At 39.4% G+C, this 20,647-nt stretch overlaps 1 long non-coding RNA gene across 1 annotated transcript; it reads right to left on the bottom strand.

The window, feature by feature from the left end:
- Positions 1-12,339: 12,339 nt before the first annotated feature.
- Positions 12,340-16,440, bottom strand: LOC107813474 (uncharacterized). Its single transcript, XR_001654348.2, has 4 exons — positions 16,151-16,440; positions 13,062-16,025; positions 12,638-12,903; positions 12,340-12,551 (listed from the first exon to the last, which is right to left on the bottom strand). It is a non-coding gene; the product is annotated as an uncharacterized LOC107813474 (long non-coding RNA).
- Positions 16,441-20,647: the final 4,207 nt, after the last annotated feature.

Here is a 20,647-nt window from a genome sequence, read left to right as displayed (position 1 = left end):
TTCAACCTTTCTTTTAATTCGTTCAAACGAAAAAGCTTTTCCTTCATCCATAACATATAATGGCTTCTTCTTCAAAGAACAACAGCTCTTCAAAGGGCTAAAGCAAAGCCGAGGATGCTGCTCCTCCAACAGTGGGCACCATCATCCCTAGAAGTCTTGTTACAACAAAAGACTTCGAAGAGAAATTCCTTTCAGCTAACCCTCGCACGTGGGCCGCTGTCAAAATTTGGACATTGTTTCTCCTGATCTAACAGAGTGAATAACCATACCCAGGGAGGGTTTTACATACTTTTACACGTATCCTTTTACTTTGGGTGTATTTTCTTTTAGTAGAGAGCTTGACTCGATTATTGCGGAGTTCTGCCTCCGCTACCAAGTGTATTTGGCACAAGTAAGTCCTTCTGTGTGTAGGACGATTGCTTGCCTTCGGTGTTTGTGCCAAGAGACGATAGAGAAGCTATATTTAGCCCATGTGATGAATCTCTATTCTCCCATAGTCCTCCGTAGAGGAATGATAAACTTCAGGAAACGCGGCCACCATGCACTATTATCTTGCATGGATGACGACAATGACCGTGGGTGGATAGAACGGTTTGTTGAGTTGCCACCAATGATATCATTCCGGCAACGGCTTCAACCTTTCCGGAATCATGGAACTGCACTCGTAAGCTCCTTGTTCAATATCTCTTTTATCAGGAATTACTTCATATCTGTACTGATGCTCCTCCTTTTGCCTATTTCAGCAACTCGATGGGTTCCACCTAGGGTTGAAGGCTTGGTCCAGTGGGTCCAGAAAATCTTGGACGTTACTACACCCGAAACCCGCACATGGAAAGAACTGGCCCTCAAATACAAGTGGAAGGCCAAAAATTATGGTAACTTAAACTCGTCTCGTTTTTGCTTTTTACGCGAGGAAATTGATTGATCGAGAATTTCTCTTCTAGATACAAGATACTATGAGTACGAACATGCCAATTTGGGTACTGCAGAAATTACATTGAACGTTGGGACTGTCTTCGCAACTATCTATCAAAATTTCAACATGTCCCTTAATGACCCATACCTAACTGAAGCATTAAAAATTCAAGTTCAATTCCAAGGATCCCCACAAGCCAAAGATGCTATCCAAGCCACTCATTATCACCAAATAGTGTAACGGGACCAAAATCATGCCATGGATCTCTGCCTTCCCGGAGGAGAAAATACTTTACTCTTGAATATTGATTCTACCAAAGGAAACAACATGTGCACCCAAATACCCAGACAAATTCCCAGAGATGAGCTCGTCAAAATCCTTCCTGATTAATGGATCACAAATTATGAAAAGTTAAGGGAACCATAGGAATCTCTGCAATCTGGTGAGTCAACTTTTACCAAAAGAAATGACAAAACCGTTTCCATAAGATTTGACCATTCCCATCTCAAAAAACCCAATAAAACCATCTTTTCTTGCCAAATGATCCAACCCAAAGATACAGACCCTGACCCTGAAAGTGAACCTTTCTTGAATATACAAACTATCATGGAAGAACATGACTGGTGTCAACATTTCGACAAAGACGGGAGAAGAGTTTGGTGGTTCAAATGGCCCTTTACGGGACACTGCCCTTGGGATCTTGGTTGCGACTGCCAAGACTATTTGGAAGATCCAATTGTAGAATATGATGAACACCACCTGTATCACTAGGAAAGATTTGGCCTCAACGAGAACAAACAAAAATTCAAGAAAAAGGGGAACCCACTGAAAAGCAATTTCGAGCCAAATATGAAAATAAAGATCCTTCAATTATAATCCATCAATTATAATGGAAAGAAGAACAATTATAATGGAAAGCATCTATTCTTTTTATGAAAATTTCCTAGCCTCCTTCAGCGAAAATATTTTGTGCGCGTCCTGGACCTTGATTTCCCATCTGGAGTTCTTGGCCATCTGAACCTCCTGAATCCTCATCCCCGATAAGGACATTTTGGTTGATCATGCTGATGCGACGAGGCTGCTTCAGGAGGTGCTTACTCAAACAGGTGTCTCCGGGCCTGCTTTGGGTACAAGTGCTTCTTCAGGGAGTCCCCGGCCATAGGACAAGCAATAAAAAATAAGATGCTCCTCCGCGGCCGGGGAAAAGAATAAGAGGGCGAATATTGTTGCCCCCGAGTCATCTCCAGAATTTGTGGTGACTAACCCTCCTCCCGAGTCGGTCATACACACCGTGATGATCGACGACGGTGGAGAAGCTAGTGATGGGGAAGCTTCTCTACATAGAAGATGACGATCCTCATTAACTCAACAGAATGCTCAACCTATTGAGTTAGTTACACCAACCGAGGACGATGTCTTGGTGCTTTGGGGGGAGTTTGAGATGGTAGAAAATGCCAACTCCTGTTTTTGGGTTCCAATCGTTGTTCTCGGTATTGCGGGGCTGAGTACCTGATCCCTACCATCTTTGGTTGGCGAGCAACCAATAACTAGCACTGCATTTGTCGCAGCTCCTTCTCACCCTTCATCCCTATAAGCTCATCTCCTTCTTCACCAGCTCTTCTATCAGCAACTGCTACATCATCTCCACCGGCCACATCTGTTCGAGAAGAGGATGTTACTCTTCCCCAATCCCCAGTTCATGGGAATTTGGGGTAAATTTATGTTGCGCCCTCTGAAGATCCGCAAAGGAAAAGGAACGTTACTCTCTCGGTCTCCACCGAATGTAACTTTCTATCCCGGCCGGTGGAACTTGTTAATTATCTGAAGCCTTTGGCGTCAGAGAAATATTGGGAAAAGATACAGGCTCTCTCAGGAGAATGCATGTTGAACAACGCCATGCACAATGCCGCAGTGGTACATTCTTTACTTCCTTTGTTATTTCTTCTATTTTTTACTAAAAATATCCCGAGTTTGCATTTTTTGCTTTGTAGGTCAACTTTCTTGCTTTCGAATGCCTCCAAAGGTTTATTCGGGAAAATGAAGAACTTACTTCCGCACGGGATCGGCGTTTTGGCCGAGCGGGAGCAAACTGCCATTCGCCTCTCAGAATTGGAAGCCAAAGTTGTTGAGGCCATTGTATTGGAGACTCGTTTTCATCAAAGTGAGCAAGAAGTGGTAACCCTTAGCCAAGAGATTGGCCCGCTGAGGGTTAAATTTGACGAAGCCAGAGCCTAATGAGCTAAAATACATAATATCGTTCTTGCTGCAACCGACCGCGAGGCTGCCTCCGTTAAATTATTGACCAACTTGCAGGCAGCCTTGAACTCCAAAACTGAAAAGCTTGTTGTTGCGGGGGTGAAACATACTCAGCTGGAGGAGAAGTATAAGAAGACTATTGAGTATAATAGGCTCTTTAGTTCAAATGTCCATGACCTTGATGTTAGCCTCAAATCTGTTAGAACCGCCCAGGAAATCCTTTCTACCGAGGTAACTCAACTCAAAGAAGAACTTAAGCGTCGATCGGCTTCCCTTGTTGTTGAGAAAATTTACGTTATGTATAGCATGAGGAGAAAACTTTGGAAGAGGCCAAAGTTGGTATCATTGACTTTGATGCTTAAATTTCTAAGGCACGTGAGCTTGAGTTAGCTACTAAAAGTGGTCTCCCGGTAGAGCCTAATGCTTCCAGTTCTGAAACTTCGGGAACTGAAGAGCAAATGAAAGGTGAAGATGTTGAAGGCCAAACTGATGAAGGCCAAAATGTTGAGCCATCGGCGGATCTACCCACTTCCACTGGGGGCGCGGACACATCTCTTCCTTGGGGTTCCGGAGATGCAGCAGTTTAGCTTTTCTTTTTCTCCAACTTTTGTATCTTTGCCACTTTGTCACGTTATTGTAAATAAAGACATCTTTTTGCTCAAGTATTGTTTGAGTCTTTCATTCATTTGAACGTTTATGTAAGTTTTGCACTCTCGTTTTTCTTTTGCCTAGGTATTTTGCGCAAGTTTTACTGTTTGCATCTTATTACGTAAAGCCTTGGGTGTATTTTTCCCCGAAAGCATTTTGATTACGGGCATAGGTTCTTCCGAAATCAACCCTTTAACGTGAGGGTTTTTATAAGAGAGGGCCCTCTTATGTTTATGATGCTCTTGAAGAGGACATCTCCTGTTCATTATGGAACTAGCATTTGAAGTACTTGTTTAACTTTCAAATGATAAAATTAATTCATCGATCAGACAAGAAACAAGATAAAAATAAAAGGACTTTATTTTATTCCTTTCATTTTCAAAAATTACATAAGCATTCGTTATGTTAAAGAGAAATTGCCATTTCTTGTGGCTAATTCGTACAACTTGTTTCTACGGGGCTGGCCGCGCAGTCCCCGGTCCCGATGACACAATTATGTTCCCGATTTTCGTGCTCCGATCGACGTGAAAGTCATTGTTGCTGCATTCTCATATCATCCCCCCCAGTAATCTAATGTAAAGAATGTAAATTGGAACACTGGAATCTTGCACTTTCGAGGATCCTACTAATGAATTGCTAGACAGTCTTCTGCTCGATAACAAACTTCGCTTCCCCATACGAATTTATGCTATCGAGCAAAAGACTATATAACAATCCTCTAGTGGTTTGCACTTGTGAACGGTTGGATATCCTTTGCTGGATAGCAAACTCATTTTCCTGGTGGGAACTTTGCTATTGAGCCAAAGATTATCTCACCGCCCCATAGTGGTTCTTTGCTTGTGTGCCTTTCTATTAAAGGTCTTATCGTTGCCGTTAAACTTTCTTCGAAGTATACTTTCTGTTGATGCCTCGTTAAAAACCTTGCTAGAAAAATCTAATTAGGACAAACATTGGACGAAGGGAAAAAGAGTGCAGCACATACTTTCAGCACAGGTGATGATTGTCAGTAATAATATCTCTTGAGGTGTGCCACGTTCTAGTTGCTTGGAAACTTTTCTCCACTCTGATTCTCTAACTCGTATGAACCTTTTTCGGTGACAGCTGAAACCCGACAGGGGCCTTCCTAGGTTAGAGCTAGCTTCCCTGCGTTGAGTTCCTGTGTGTTCTGAGTTACTTTCCTTAGAACCAAATCTCCCACTTTGAAATAACGAAGATTGGCTCTTCGATTCCATTCTCTGCTTCTGTGCCACCATTCTTATATGTGCCAAGTCCCTGCGCTCATCAAGTAACTCCAAGTTGACCAACATCGCTTCGTTGTTTGCTTTTTCGCTTGCCTGGAAATAAATTAAGGTAGGCTCCCCTAATTCCACCAAAACTAAGGCTTCTGCTCTGTACATAAAGGAAAAAGGAGTTCCCCCATGCTCAATTTGGCTGTCATTCGGTATGCCCATAAAACTCCGAGTAGTTCCTTAGGCCATTTACCTTTGGTCGTTACCTTTTTCTTGAGGTTTTGTATAATCACTTTGTTCGTTGACTCTGCTTGACCATTTGCGCTCGGATGATAGGGTGAAGATATGATTCTCTTTATTTTCAAATCTTCATGGAACTTTGTGCTCTTTGCGCCGATACGTTATGACCCATTATCGCATGCTATTTCTTTTCGTATTCCGAACCTGCAAATTATATTTTCGCACAAGAAATCCACCACTTCACGTTCACCAATCTTCTGATAAGGACCTGCTTCCACCCACTTAGAAAAATAATCAGTTAAAATAAAAATAAATCTTACCTTACCGGGAGCCGGCGGCAGTGGTCCGTCGATGTCCATCCCCCATTTCATGAGCTACCACGGAGACAGAACTGAATGTAGTGGTTTTCCAATTGATGTACCAGCGGTGCATAGTGTTGGCACTTATCGCATTTTTATACGAAAGCTTTGGCGTCTTGTTCCATACGGGGCCAATAATATCCTGCCCTTACCAGTTTTAGCACTAAAGAATCTGCGCCCGAATGGTTTTCGCATATCCCTTCGTGGACTTCTTGCATAACGTAATTAGCTTCGGATGCTCCCAAATATCGGGCCAGCAAGCCTTGGAAAGAATTTTTGTATAATTGGCCTCCTTTGAAGCTATACCGTGTTGCTTTGACACGCAGCGCCCGGGATGCCTTGGAATCTTTGGGAAATTTTCCGTGCTAGAGATAATCGATGGCCTCATTCCTCTAGTCCCAGACCAAATTAGTAGTATTTACCTCGTAGTAGCTATATGCATCCAGGACCGAGTGCATCAGTTATACTACCGTCCCGGACTCTGATCCCTTCATTTCTATTGATGAACAGAGGTTAGCCATTGCATCCGCTTCTACATTTTCTTCCCTCAAGATTTGAGTAATGGACCACTCCCAAAATCAAGCCAGCAGAGTCTGGACCTTCACCACGTATTATTGCATGTGCTCCTCTTTCGGTTCGAAGATCCCATAGACCTGATTTACCACCAGTTGTGAGTCGCATTTATTTCTATGACCTCGGAATCTAGTCCCCGGGCCAGTTTCAGTCCTGCAATCAAAGCCTCATACTCTGCTTCATTATTAATTAAAGGGACCATTATGATGGCTTGCCTTAAGGTTTCTCCCGAAGGTGTGGTTAATACTATGCCAAGCCCTAACCCTTTTTACATTGGAGGCTCCGTCCGTAAATAAGGTCCAAACTTCCAATGTCAATTCTGACACCATTACTGCCTCTTTGGTTGCTAGAGGTAGCAATCCTGGACTGAAATCGGCCACAAAGTCAGCCAAGACTTGTGACTTAATCGCAGTCCTTGGTTTGTATTCTATGTCAAATTCACTCATTTCAACGGCCCATTTAGCCAACCTACCCGAGAGTTCGGCTTTGTGAAGGATGTTCCATAGGGGAAATGTGGTCATCACAGCTATCGGGTGACATTGGAAGTAGGGCCTCAGTTTTCGAGCGGCAACTACGAGAGCTAAGGCCAGCTTCTCCGAATGCGGGTAGCGAGTTTCTGCTCCTATTAAAATTTTACTAACATAATAAAAGGGAGATTGCATACCTTCATCCTCACAGACTAAAACTTCACTTACTACTACTTCCGAGACTACGAGGTAGACCAACGGTATTTCACCTTCCTTTGGTTTTGAAAGTAACAGAGGGCTTGACAAGTACCTTTTCAATCTCTCAAAGCCTGCTGGCACTCCGGGGTCCATTCGAAGTTATTTTTCTTTTTGATCATTGCAAAGAAATGGTGGCATTTCTTTGATGACCAGGAAATGAACCTGCTCAAAGCGGCCAATCTCCTCATGAGCCTTTGGACTTTTTTCATGCTTGACAGCTAGTCCGGGATGTCTTCGATGGCCTTGATCTTATCGGGATTTACCTCAATACCTCTTTGTGATACCAAAAATCCTAGGAACTTGCGGGAGCTGACCCCGAACACACACTTCTCAGAGTTAAGCTTCATGTTATGCTTCCTTAGGATGTCAAAAGTTTATTGCAGATGCTTAAGGTAGTCACCTGCATTCAACAACTTAACGAGCATATCTTCTATATAAACTTCCATACTTTTCCCTATTTGTTTTTCAAACATCTTGTTTACGAGCTGCTGATCCGGCGTTCTTCAACCCAAAAGGCATCACATTATAGCAATATATGCTAAAATTCGTTATAAATGAAGTTTTTTCCTGATCCTCAAGGTTCATCTTAATTTGGTTGTACCCGGAATAAGTATCGAGGAAACTCATTAACTTGTGCTCGGCAGTTGCATCAATCATTTGATCGATGTTTGGCATTGGGAACAAGTCTTTCGGTCACGACTTATTCAAGTCCTTATAATCTACACATATGCGAAATTTATTATTCTTCTTAGGAACTACTACTACCTTAGCTAGCCAGTCTAGATATTTTACCTCTCGGATCGAACCGATATCAAGTAAGCGAGTTACCTCTTCTTTGATGAATTTATTCCTGCCCTCTGTAATTGGGTGCTTTTTTTGTCTTACCAAAGGGATGTTGTGATCCAAACTTAGCTTGTGTACGACCACCTCCGTTGGGATCCCTGTCATGTCCGCATGCGACCATGCAAAACAATCAGTATTAAATTTAATAAATTCAATAAAGCCAGACCTGAGCTCGGGGCACAGTCCTGTCCCCAAGTGGAATTTCCTTTCTAAGAACTTTTCAAACAATGCAACTTGCTCAAGCTCTTCCGTCGTGGATTTTGTTGCATCCGTCTCTTCTGGTACCTGGAAATACCTTGGCACCTGATAAGATTCCGACGCCTCTATCCTCGGGCTAACTTCATTTGATTCGGGAACGGGCGCCGATTCCTGTAGTTTCTATGTTGCGTGCTCATCCTCTTTCATACTGGAGACCGAAATCGCATTCATCTCCTTTGCAGCCAGTTGGTCGCCCCTTATCTATTTAATTTCTTCTGCCATTGGAAATTTCAGCAACTGATGATATGTTAATAGTACAACTCTCATCTCGTGCAACCATGGTCTTCCCAGAATAATATTATATCACATATCACCATCCACCACTTCAAAATGAGTCATTTTCATCACTTCTTCAGCGTTCGTGGGCAACAAAATATCTCCTCAGTTTGTCACACTCGCGAGGTTGAATCCGGTGAGGAGTTTCATGGCCAGAATGATGCTGCCGGTGAGTTTAGCTTGCTCCAATACTCTCCATTGTATTATATTGGCTGAATTTCCTGGATCTACTAGAAAACATTTGATTTTAAATTCTAGCACATTTAAAGAAATTACCAATGCGTCGTTGTGCGGTAGCAACAATCCTTTTGCGTCCTCCTCTGCATAAGTGATGTCATCTTCAGCAACTTCCTGGAGTCACTTGCCATGGGTTATTGATACTTTCGTCTTTTTTGCTGCCGAGAAGGTGACCCCGTTGATCTCGTTCCCCCCGAAGATCATGTTGATCGTTTGGTGCGAGGGATCTTCTCTTGCTATTGAGAGTTCTGCGTTATCCTGATTGCGACCGTGGTTATTCTTGGCTCGGTCACTTAAGAATTCTCTGAGATGCCCATTTTTCAATAGTGTCACCACTTCTTCCCGGAGATGTCGGCAGTCCCCAGCCTGTTAGCCATTTGTCCCGTGGTATTCACACCAAAAGTTGGGATCTCTCTAGCTGGGATCGGATCTCATTGGCTTCGGGAATCGTGCTTCTTTGATGTTTCTCATTGTTGATACCAACTCTACTACATTGATGTTGAAATTGTATTCTGAAAGCTTAGGGTAGGAAGGATCCCCCGTACCCGACGCTTCTTTGTCCTGCATTCATCTATTGTTCTGACCGCGATCAGTCCTTCTGTCGGTAGCGAACCTGTCTACTGACCAGAAGCCTCTGCCGCGGCCTTTAGTCCATTCGTAAGGCAAAACCGACCCCTCGCAAACCGTCTGTCCATGTCAAAACCGTCTTTTGATATTTCTTTATTCTTCTCCCGTCCTTTTGCCGACGATGCTAAGCCAACCTGATCACCTTCGATCCTTATTTGTAATATCCAAGTCGCTGCTTAGAACTCAAGCAAGCTTTCCATAAGTTTTTGGGAAGCGTTTTGAACTTCTCGGATTCAGACCCTTGGTGAATGCTTCAGCCGCCCATTCATATGGAACAGCCAGGAGCAACATCCTCTCCTTTTGGAATCGGGTAACGAACTCTCGCAGAAACTCGGATTCTCCTTGTGCAATTTTGAATATGTCTGTCTTTTGGGCCTGCACCTTTCTAGCCCCGGCATAAGCCTTAATAAAAGAATTTGCGAGTATCTCAAAGGAATTTATGGAATGCTTGGTAACAGCGAATACCACATCAACGCTCCCCTCGTGAGAGTCTCTCCAAATATTTTCAGCAAAACAGATTCAATCTCGTGAGGAGCTAAATTATTCCCCATCACCGTCGTTGTGTAGGTGGTGTTATTCTCCTGAGGGTCTGAAGTTCCATCATACTTTGGCACGTCGAGCATTTTAAACCGCTTCGAGATTAATTCTGGCATCGCACTCGGTTTGTACGGCAACTGAGTATACTTCTTTGAGTCTGGACCTTTCAGCGTCAGTGGTGCGCCCGGGATTTGGTCCATGCGGGTATTCACTTCTCTCATAAACCATAAGAGTTCATTCTTGAAGGGGTCATTTTTGTTATTAGGGCCGGATCCGTTCCTCCCAGCCCCATCGGAACAAACCTCGCCCCTCAGGGTGTTTTTGTCAACCCTCTACGTTGTTTGATTTGCGGGAGTGCCGGGAGGAACTGGACCTCGTCTATTCGCGTTATTGGAAGCCCCCGATAACGCATGCTTCAACTCCGTCATAACCTTATCCTGTCGTCCGAGGTGGCCTAGAATGATTGTTTGTTGCTCTTGTAGGACACTTACCGCATCAACAACATGTTCCTCTTAAGCGTCATCGAGAGTTGCCTCTCGTATATGTCGTGGGTACCGCTTGTCGTTGACCGGCGTGGCATCGTTCCCCTCATTGTGGGTATCACTGATTGAATCCTCGAGATGAGACTGGTCTCCTTGAACCTCAGGATTATGTGTGTTGTTAACACCATTATCTGTCATTTCTTATAATTTTTTGCTAAGACAAATAATAAAAACACGTTAGTAAAAGATGCAAGGATCAACTTAATTACAGGGTTGTCTAGGCCCCACGGTGGGTGCCAAACTGTTTACCCGTAAAATGATATAGTTGAATTTATACGTGCTTTCTAGACAAGTAAATTAATTTGATCCTGAAATAATAAAATAATTAAATAAATACGCAATACTTAGTCTTGAAATGAAGGTAAAATCACGAAAAATAGTAATTCGGAGGGCAGAGCTTCCGGGCACAATAGTGATGAAAACAAGGAACAAGAAAGTAAAATTATGGAAAGCTTTTGATCGATTATAGCGTAAATTTGCTAGTAAAGTCATTTCCTTTACAATGATAATAGAGCTCGCTATTTATAGCTACGCCTAGGGAAGAAGGTCCTAGGATCGTGCCCTTCTTTAATGTCAATTATGAGGGCCATTGATGAAGGTGTAACGGTGAGCATAAATGACAAATTCTCTGTAATGGACATTACACTAAATCCTGTGGAATATTTTCTATTAAATGCTACGTGTCGAAGGGTATTTGTTGCATTTTTACGAGTGTTATTTTTTCCGGTGACAAATGGGATAATTGTCGTCGATTCTAACTATCCCCCTCCTTAAGTTCCACGTGTCATTCTCTTAAGCGGCCACGTATCATAACGTATTTTGCCGTATACAGATAGTCCCCCTGCTTTCCGGTAACATATCTTTGTGTCATCGGAAAGTTGGTAGATACGGTCTTTTTGGCGGGAACTACTATGATTCCTTCTGAAAAGCTTCTGACGTTGATTAGACGCACATCTCTCCGCATTTAATGCTCTGAACACGCGTCATCCCACGATTCAGCATAGCTTTTGCCGGTTATCAAGGTAATCATGGCCACGAATTTAGCCGCTTAAACCTTTACTTGTACGCATCAACCTTCTTCACTCATACTCTATAACTCGTCAAACTCTCTAAAACTCTCATTATTATTATTCAACATTTCTTTAACTTCCTTCAAACGGAAAAAACTTTTCCTTTATCCATAACATATAATGGCTTCTTGTTCAAAGAACACCAACTCTTCAAAGGGCAAAAGCGACAGTGGGCACCATCATCCCTAGAAGTCTTGTTACAACAAAAGATTTCGAAGAGAAATTTTCTTCAGCTAACCCTCGCACGTAGGCCATTAGCAGATACCCTTCTTCCATTCGTCCTTCTAGTATTTCTGTTGTGGAGGAAGACTGCCACTGCCAAGATTTGGACATTGTTTCTCCTGATCTAACAGAGCGAATAACCCTATCCAGTGAGAGTTTTACATACTTTTACACATATCCATTTACATTGGGTGTGTTTTCTTTGAGTGGAGAGCTTGACTCCGTTATTGCGAAGTTATGCCTCCGCTACCAAGTGTGTTTGGCACAAGTAAAACAGAAAAGCTTTACGTCACAAAGCATGTCAATTTCTTAAACAGAAGAAGCTTTATGCTCATAACGGTATGAAAGTAGAAATTGCTCCCTTCTTAAACTCAATTATTGCTTTCACATTCCATAGGCCTCCTCCCTCAAAAACTTTTCAAGAAAATATTAATTTCTCTCTTTATCTCTCTGTCTCTCTCGTAATTCATTGTCAGTTTTGTTATATATGACAAACTTTTAGATGAACTCAAAGCATATAATTATATGAGAAGAGAACCCTTGTGAGATTTGGTTAAATCCTTTACAGAAGGTACCGTTGTTCTAAATAATAAAACATTCTATAAACAACAAATGAAACAAACTTCTATGAACAATGAAAAACACAATATAATATAGAAAAAGATATTCCACATCACAAAAAAGAAAAAAAAATAGAACATGAACCTAGAAGAATCTTTCTGTAATTTCCTAATATTTAATATCACAAGTTTATATGAATTTATATTTACTTGGAGCCCTGCAAAAAGTAGATGGAAAACGAAAAAAGAAAAGAAAAGTAAAATATATGAATGCTATATCAGCAAGATTCATCACCACAACATCACAAGTCAAATAAGAAGTAACCGATCCTTTAGAGTAAAAAGTGGGACAATGCTTTACATCCCCAAATCGAAATAGAACAATCAGCTCTCTCCATCTCTGTTATGCTCTGTCCGCGTCTCTTCTGCTAACCTGTCGCAAACACATAAAATGATCCCACAAAAGAAATGGAGCAACATAGCCTCAAAAAATGAATAGGCGACAATAAACTAATTAACCTTTGGTCCTCACAACGTTAATGCTTTCCTCCTTCAGTCTGTATTGTGGTCTTCCAAACGCCAAGCTTGCTAGAGAATGCTGATTTGGATGTTCAAAATATAAGGATCTACTATTTTGCCTTGACTTTGATTGCGTGGTACGTATCTGTTGATTAATGTCTTTCAAAGTCATATCTCGATGAGCACTACATCGTTTAGTAAAAGCAAATGGATAGACAACAAAGTAGGCAATCTTCAGAGAGGAGTCTTTATATATGTTTTGCTACCTGGCATAATAAAGAAGCTCAGAATATTAGTTAGGCCTCAGGCAATTTACTGTTTTCAACAAAATAGTTGGTCAGAATGATCCTTCATTCTAAAGAAGATAAACATTCTTTCTATAAAAGATGAACAATCTAACGGAGAAAAGCTAATAGAGACGTACATATCCTTAGGGATCAAATGCATCTTAGAATCGTTAGAACAACCAGCAATATATCCTTCAGATGACTGATCCAGGCCCTGGTTGATATATGAAGTCATTGTCTGGTAAAGTACTATCAATGTCTACTAATATGCACACAGAATTAGCTGCATCCTTTAGTACAGAAATTTAGAAGTAACGAATCGATTTACATTAAACACATCACATTTCCTACTTGTATTACAGAACCCCCCATTTATATCATCACGTTAACAATGGAAAACAAAAGCTTCCACATTGACTAACAAAAGTTATAATTGGAAGAAAAAAAGTGTAAGATTTTTGCTAACTCACTTTGATGAGTTTGTATAATTAATGTTTCCATCTATATTGCATTACCCCTGAGATAATAGGACCTTTGATCTGAATGATCATAGTCAGACTTCTCCGATAATGGATTTCGTATTCTTCTTCTCCTCCAAGAAAAAGGAAGAATTTGTTTAGGTCTAGCGAGTGGGAGGAAGATTAGGACATCACATCACCATTCCAAATCTTCTTTCTTATGATGCTTTTACGATGAAAATCTAATATAGCCAAAACTTCATATCACTAAATTATATATAAACAACATTTATAGATATTGTTATCAAATGCGTGAGTTTTGGAGGAAGAGAAGTAACAGAAAGTTGAACTACTATGCAATACCAAAATCTAAGGCTATAAAAAGAATATAATATAGTCTAAACCCTATAACACTAAAATATATGTAAACAATATTTATAGATATTGGTTAAGGCGTGAGCTTAATTTTAGATATTATTGTTGAAGGTGTGACCTCTTTCTAATCCTTGTTTTATCTATAGATATCAGGATTCATCCAGTTGTTATCCACTGCAAGCGTGGGAAGATAACATTTATAGATATTATTGTCGAAAGCGTGAGTTTAATATGAAGAGAAAGAAGCGTAAGAGGCATGACTTTTGAATGAGTAAAACGAGCTATATTTTTTGGAGGAAGAAAGAGCAAGATATAAGAAAAACATGAGGTAAAAACACATCATAATGCAGCAAACAAAAAGTGAGGAAGAAAGATGGGAATTACAGTGGCGATGATGAAATATGAGGAAGAGTAAACAACGATTGGTTACAATTAAGATGAAGAGTAAGTGACGTTACTTTCAAAGAGTAAAAAGAGGGTATCTTTTGAAGGAAGAGAAAGAGCACTTAGATACGGCAAAAAGGCATGATATGAGAAATTTGGAAAATGGATTCCATGATTTTTATAATATTAGCGAGAAAAAAATATTTTTCCTGATCATATGTGTGCTAACATCTTCAAGCAGAACACAAAAAGAGTAAGAGCAGGAAAAATATTATAATGCTAATATAGCAACAATCTATATTTAATCAAATAAATATAATAAGGCATTACAATTTTGCTGGGAAAACTATATATCTTCCTGATCATTACAATGTTGTCATTATGTTTAATGCATATGCTGCTTCAAGCAGAACAACAAAGTGTAGAGAAGGAAGTGCTAACAGAGGAGGAAGTTGAACGAATATCCAATATCAATTTCTGAGGCTACGATAAAGTTCTAATATAATATAAACTTCATATAACTAAAGTGTATATAAATAACATTTATAGATATTGTTGTTAAATGTGTGAGTTTTGGAGGAAGAGAAGTAACACGAAGTTGAACTACTATTCAATACCAAATAATAAGAATCTAATATAGTCTAAACTCCATAACACTAAACTATATGTAAAACAACATTTATAGATATTATGGTTTAAGGCACGACCTCATCTTTAGATATTGTTGTTGAAGGCTTGACCTCTATTTTATCCTTATTTTATCCATAGATAGCATGATTCATCCAGTTGTTATCCATTACGATCATGGAAGGCAACATTTATAAATATTATTATCGAAGGTGTGAGTTTAATAGGAAGAGAAAGAAGAAGAGTAAGAGGCTTTTATTGCAGTCTTAAATGCATACGTCGCTTGTGAATCAGAACACAAAAGAATTGAGCAGGACAAATATAATAATACTAATACAATAAGAATCTATATATAATCAATATTTAAAAACATTGTTGTCCAACTTTGTTTGGAAAAAATATTAGCAATAATACGATATTCTTGTACTTCATATCAGAGACACATGCAGTATCAATTGTGAAAATATCATAATAGTGAAGAATCATTGGATTTCTGCAAGTGTTTTAGAATCTTTAGATCTTATTAATTAGGGGGAAAATTATAGTTTTCCAGAATTTTTACTGCATCAGTTATGAATTGTGGAAAAAAGCATAATACTTAGTGAAGAAGATTTGGAATGTGTAGGGAAATGACATCGGAAAATAATGATAATAATAATAATAATACTGCAATAATATTTGTGAGCGCAAATACACGAATTGGCTTGAGTCGTGGTGGGCACTGTCTTAAAAAACTATTTCAGCAATGTGAAATATTTCTCCAGGATTAAATAAACTCATCTCTATTTATTTAGAGGATACGGGAATCAGCAAAATTAAATAATACCAGAAAGTTTGGAAAGAGGAAATAAACATATGTTATAAAAAAAATTGGAACACACAAAAGGCTAGGCGTAATTGAAAATGAGAAGGCTTGTAGTGATGATTACTAATCATTAGCAATCATGAGAGAATAAAATATTTGTTGGTATCTTCGGATGGTATAGGAAGTGGGTATTTATAGTTGTAAGAATTATGTAAGAAAATGACAAGTGTTCATCTACTTGTCAAAAACTTTTCTTGCAAAGAGACAAGTGTTATGTCTCCTCCGCCACTTGATACTTGGATTATGCCACTTACCCAAAACCAAGAGAAAGAATGCCACATGGGGGATATTGGAATAGACCAAAGATACTTGGCTATTTAAATTTTGAAAATACTCCCACAGAATGTACCTCAATCTTTTGATTGCTTCTTGGCATCCTTTTTTGTCCACACCTATATAATTAGATAAAATTAGATTAGGGTTCATACAATTTTATAAGAGTCAAGTATAAAAGAATAAGGCGTAAATAATAAATATTAACTTTGAAAGGATTAACCAGTAATTACAGAGGGAATACCAATTTTTTCCTGAAACCGGGGACGGGGGATGGATTTCTTCGGACAACTTCATTGGCATAAAAGTTAGCATATATATTTGGTGAGGAAAAAATATAAAAAGTAGCAGTGTGAATAAACAGTTTTTTCGTTTTGTAATGAAAGGGAATAGCACAAAGAAGGTAGATAGAGTTGAGTTAAAGGTACGAGAGAAATTCAGTAGGAAAAATAAAGATGAAAGATTATACAGCAATTGATAGGGTTTTGAAAGAGAGATAGTATGTGAAAGAGAGAGTGAAGAAGCATTGTTGAAAGAAAGAATGTTTCATTCGGTGAGTTTAACAACATTGATACCGATATATACGTTTGATATGATATTTTGAGTGAAATATTTTTGTAAAAAGTTTGAAAAATATGATTTTATATAGTTATCAATATTACTACTTCCGAATATGCTTTAAATTATACAAATAATATGAGATTTTCTTTTTATAAAGATAGAAATTATTTTCTCACAAGAAAAGAAGGTTATCTTTTTACCATTTTAAGAACTAAGCGTACGAAAATTTGTACTCTTTATATGAGATTAGAAAAACTAGAAGTTGAGAAAATATGTGCATTGTTCTTACATGGATGTTTTAATGAAATAATATTGTATGTATTGATTTTATATGGTACCACATGACCATAATAGTAAGGTGTACAAAGTGTGTTAAAAGTGAGTAGTATTTTAAGTAATTTGAGATAATTCTTAATTATGTGAATAATCGGATAATTAATAATTTTTAGTGGAAAATTAATTAAAAGTTTGGATAAGACCTACAAGGCCTAACGTGGCAGCCCCTCCCTTTCAAATTAATGACTCTTAAAGTCATGTAACTTGGTGGCACTAAGGTGTATGATGAGTCATAACACCTCAATGACTTTGTTTACACGTTGGAGGACCATGAATAACACATAAGTTATCTTTGAATAATTTCCTTTGTCTTGGTTTTCTTTAATGGTAATGAACCCTTTGTGTTGGTTTCTTTATTGGTAATGAAATTGGAGGAATTTTGGAGATACATGACAGAAGAAGGCCGAAAGGAATTGTTTGATGATGTAGAGTATGGAGTGAATATTAGTCGGATAAGAAATGACGTGCTATGATATCAAGAATATCTTAAAGATTTTTTGCTAATTCGATCCGCCGTTACGTGTTTTGTCGCAATCAACGAGTGTTAGAGGGATTGTTAAGAGAACCGGCTCAGGTATGTTAAGGCTAATCCTTCTTTCTTGTGGCATGATCAAAATAACGAGACGTAAACGTAATGCTATTTCATAAGTGGTTCTACTCTTAGTAGTTAAGGATGTCTATATTATTCATTCCTGTAAAGTGATATTCAAGCATGTCTAAGCATATTCCTAAATCTCTATTGAGGTATTTGATAAAGATGTTAATGTTTATAATATAGTGATACACGCATATTCATGCATATTCATTACCACCGTGCTATGGCCGATCGGGCAGTCATGCATTTACCACCGAGTTACGACCAGTTGGGCAGTTACAGATTTACCACCGAGCTACGGCTGGTTAGGCAGTTACCCATTTACTATCGAACTACGGTCGGTCGGGCAGTCATGCATTTACCACCGCGATACGGCCGATAGGGCAGTTACCACTGATCAGTTAGGCAGTCATGCATCATACGATATGGATAATAGTCTTAAAGATAAGCATTGTATATATATGAGTATAATAAGTATGCATATACGGTGGCACTTTAGAGATTCAGGTTGATTCTTATATGTCTTTAATTAATGTTGACTTATTGTTATGTTTCAGTTATGCATTACATACTTAGTACATTATTCATACTGACGTCCTTTTGTTGGGGACGCTGCATTCATGCCTGCAGCTATAGATAATCAGTTTGACGAGCCCTCATAGTAGACGAGATTGGCATTCAGTAAAGGATCGGTAAGACTCTACCTCATTTGGAGTGCAGCCGAGTGTATGAGTCATCGTATTAGAGTTTTGCTAAAGACTTATGGGTAGTCCGGTACCCTGTCCCATTTGATGTCAAATAATCTTAGAGGCTTTGTAGACAGAGGTTCATTTTGTACAGTATGTCAGAGGCCTTGACGGCCTATATGTATTCATGTTTTAAGAAAAATAATTTAGTGATACAATGTTTTTCCACTTACAGTTGTACATTAGGAGTTGTGACTATGTGGGCCTATGATAGTTACAAAAGGAATGAGTTTAGCTAATTCAACCTATGTATGTTCTAGTTTTGGTCGAACGATCATGAGTTACAGAGTGGTTTGCTCGGGCCAGCATGACACCGGGTGCCAGCCACGCCTCTCCAGGTTTGGGGCGTGACAAAGAAGCGTTACGGAAAGAAATAGTTGCGCATGTAAAGCGGTTCGATGGTGTATTTTCAAGTTTAAGTGCGAAAAAACCTAGAAACAAGAAAATTTATTTGCTGCTAAATAAGACTTCCACGTAAACTGAGTATGTCCCTTGATTATAAATATATATATATAGATATATAGATTCTAAGTTCGCTCTAAAGCGCCTTAACAGTTTGATTGATGATTCTGAATTAATGTCCTCCATAGCTGATAATGATTCACGATATTCGAAGAAGATACGGTGAATCAAAGGTTGAATCTCTTCCACGCGCCTGACTAGTTCAAGAGAATCACTTTTTGTATCCGTTCCTGGATATGTATGCACTGTATGGGTCAAAATTCATTTTTAGTCGAAATAGTGTTAGTAAAACATTCCTGAGATGCCACGCGTCGAAGTAATCTAATTATCAACGAAGAACGTGGTTGAAGAGTTAGCAGGAAAGTGGTCGAAGAGATAGCATGACCGTGATCGAAGAGTTAGCAAGACCAAATTCGAAAAGTTGTCATCAAGGCCGAGGTCGAGCACCCTTAATGGAGCTATATCGGCTAGTTTTGAGATAGGACATAAAAGAAAATATTCTATTGAATATTCTTTGCACTTGTACTATTAGAGTTTTTAGGAACATGTTTCCTATAAATAGAAAGAGATATAATGATAGGGGACATGTGATATTCATTTGTAAAAACACATTTTGACTTGATAAAGAGAATCAGATCTCATTGCTAAGATACAAACATCATCTTTTCACTAAGATTCTTGTCTATACCTTTCCACTAGATCCAAGAATAACTCAAATATTCAAGGGATTGTCTATCATTCATCATTGTCCGAAAGAACATCCACTTATTTCATCCTTTCTTGGGTGACTCATTCATTCTATTTACTTAAATCCCATTTATTGCTATTCATTGGTATTGAATGATACACTATTACCTTTGATTTCTAGAATATTTATTGCATGCTGATGCCATTGTCCGACTATATCTACATAATATTTGTTTCTTTTTCAAGAATTCCATCTTAGGGATATTATTGTTAGCTAAGATTAACCCTTATTTATATAAATTTAATTATTTGAACCACGATCTATATTTTTTGGTCAAACAATTTGGCGTCGTATGTGGGGATTGCTTAGTTAAATATTTAATTTGCTCTAGATCTACAATTAACGCAAGTCATTAACGTCAAAAAATCCCGAGATCTCCTTTCTTTGTGTATACAAAACCCTACATGGCAGGTAACCAAGGAGAAAGGACAAAAATAACAAGTGACCTCCCAACCAACCTCATGAATGTCATCAACGAAAGCTGTGAAATAGTAGGTAAGGACACGATGCCCAACGCGTCCCCTAGGCGAGAGAGGTCACCACCTCCACACTGCAGCATAACAAAACCTAGCGAAAAAGGGGCCTCCATGTCTACATAGGAAGGGACGCCCCCAGCTGTAAAAAAACTCCTCGAGGCATGGTTCACCGACACGCTAACAAGCGTCCTCAACAAACCTGCTCCAGGCATGACTACAGAAATCGCAAGGTCTTGCACGATACAATAATCAGACAAGCAGTGCAACTGACCCCTCCCTCCAATGATAGATATAACTCATAATGTTACTGATAGTGCAGGTGACTATGCCATCGATGCCATTCTAAAGAGGATGGAAGAAATGGAGAATGAAAATAAGGCACTCCAAGATCAGAAGAAATAGCACCAAGAACGAGTTGACAAGATACCGGGCGCTTCTAAGCTGCTACCAAAAAGGGACGCCGGCAGATTCGTAGAGTTTCCATACAGTGATAATGCAACCCCGCATGCCAGAACAAAGACCTTCAAAATGCCGTCTTACCTCAAGATATACGACTGAACGACCGATCCTGGCGATCATGTGACTCACTACATCACGGCCGTGAAAGGCAACGACCTCGCCAAGGAATAAGTGTGCTCCATTTTGCTGAAGAAGTTTGGTGAAACCCTCACGGGAGGGGCATTAACATGGTATTCGCAGCTACAACCCCGCTCTATAAAAACTTTCGAAGAAATGGCCGATAATTTCGTAACCGCCCATGCCGGATCCAAGAAGGTTGAGGCGAGAGTAAACGACATATTTGCTATCAAGCAGTCCT

The sequence above is a fragment of the Nicotiana tabacum genome, chromosome 24 (assembly GCF_000715075.1).
Source record: "Nicotiana tabacum cultivar K326 chromosome 24, ASM71507v2, whole genome shotgun sequence".
NCBI classification, from domain to species: domain Eukaryota; kingdom Viridiplantae; phylum Streptophyta; class Magnoliopsida; order Solanales; family Solanaceae; genus Nicotiana; species Nicotiana tabacum.
This window is presented reverse-complemented; position numbering and strand designations above follow the sequence as displayed.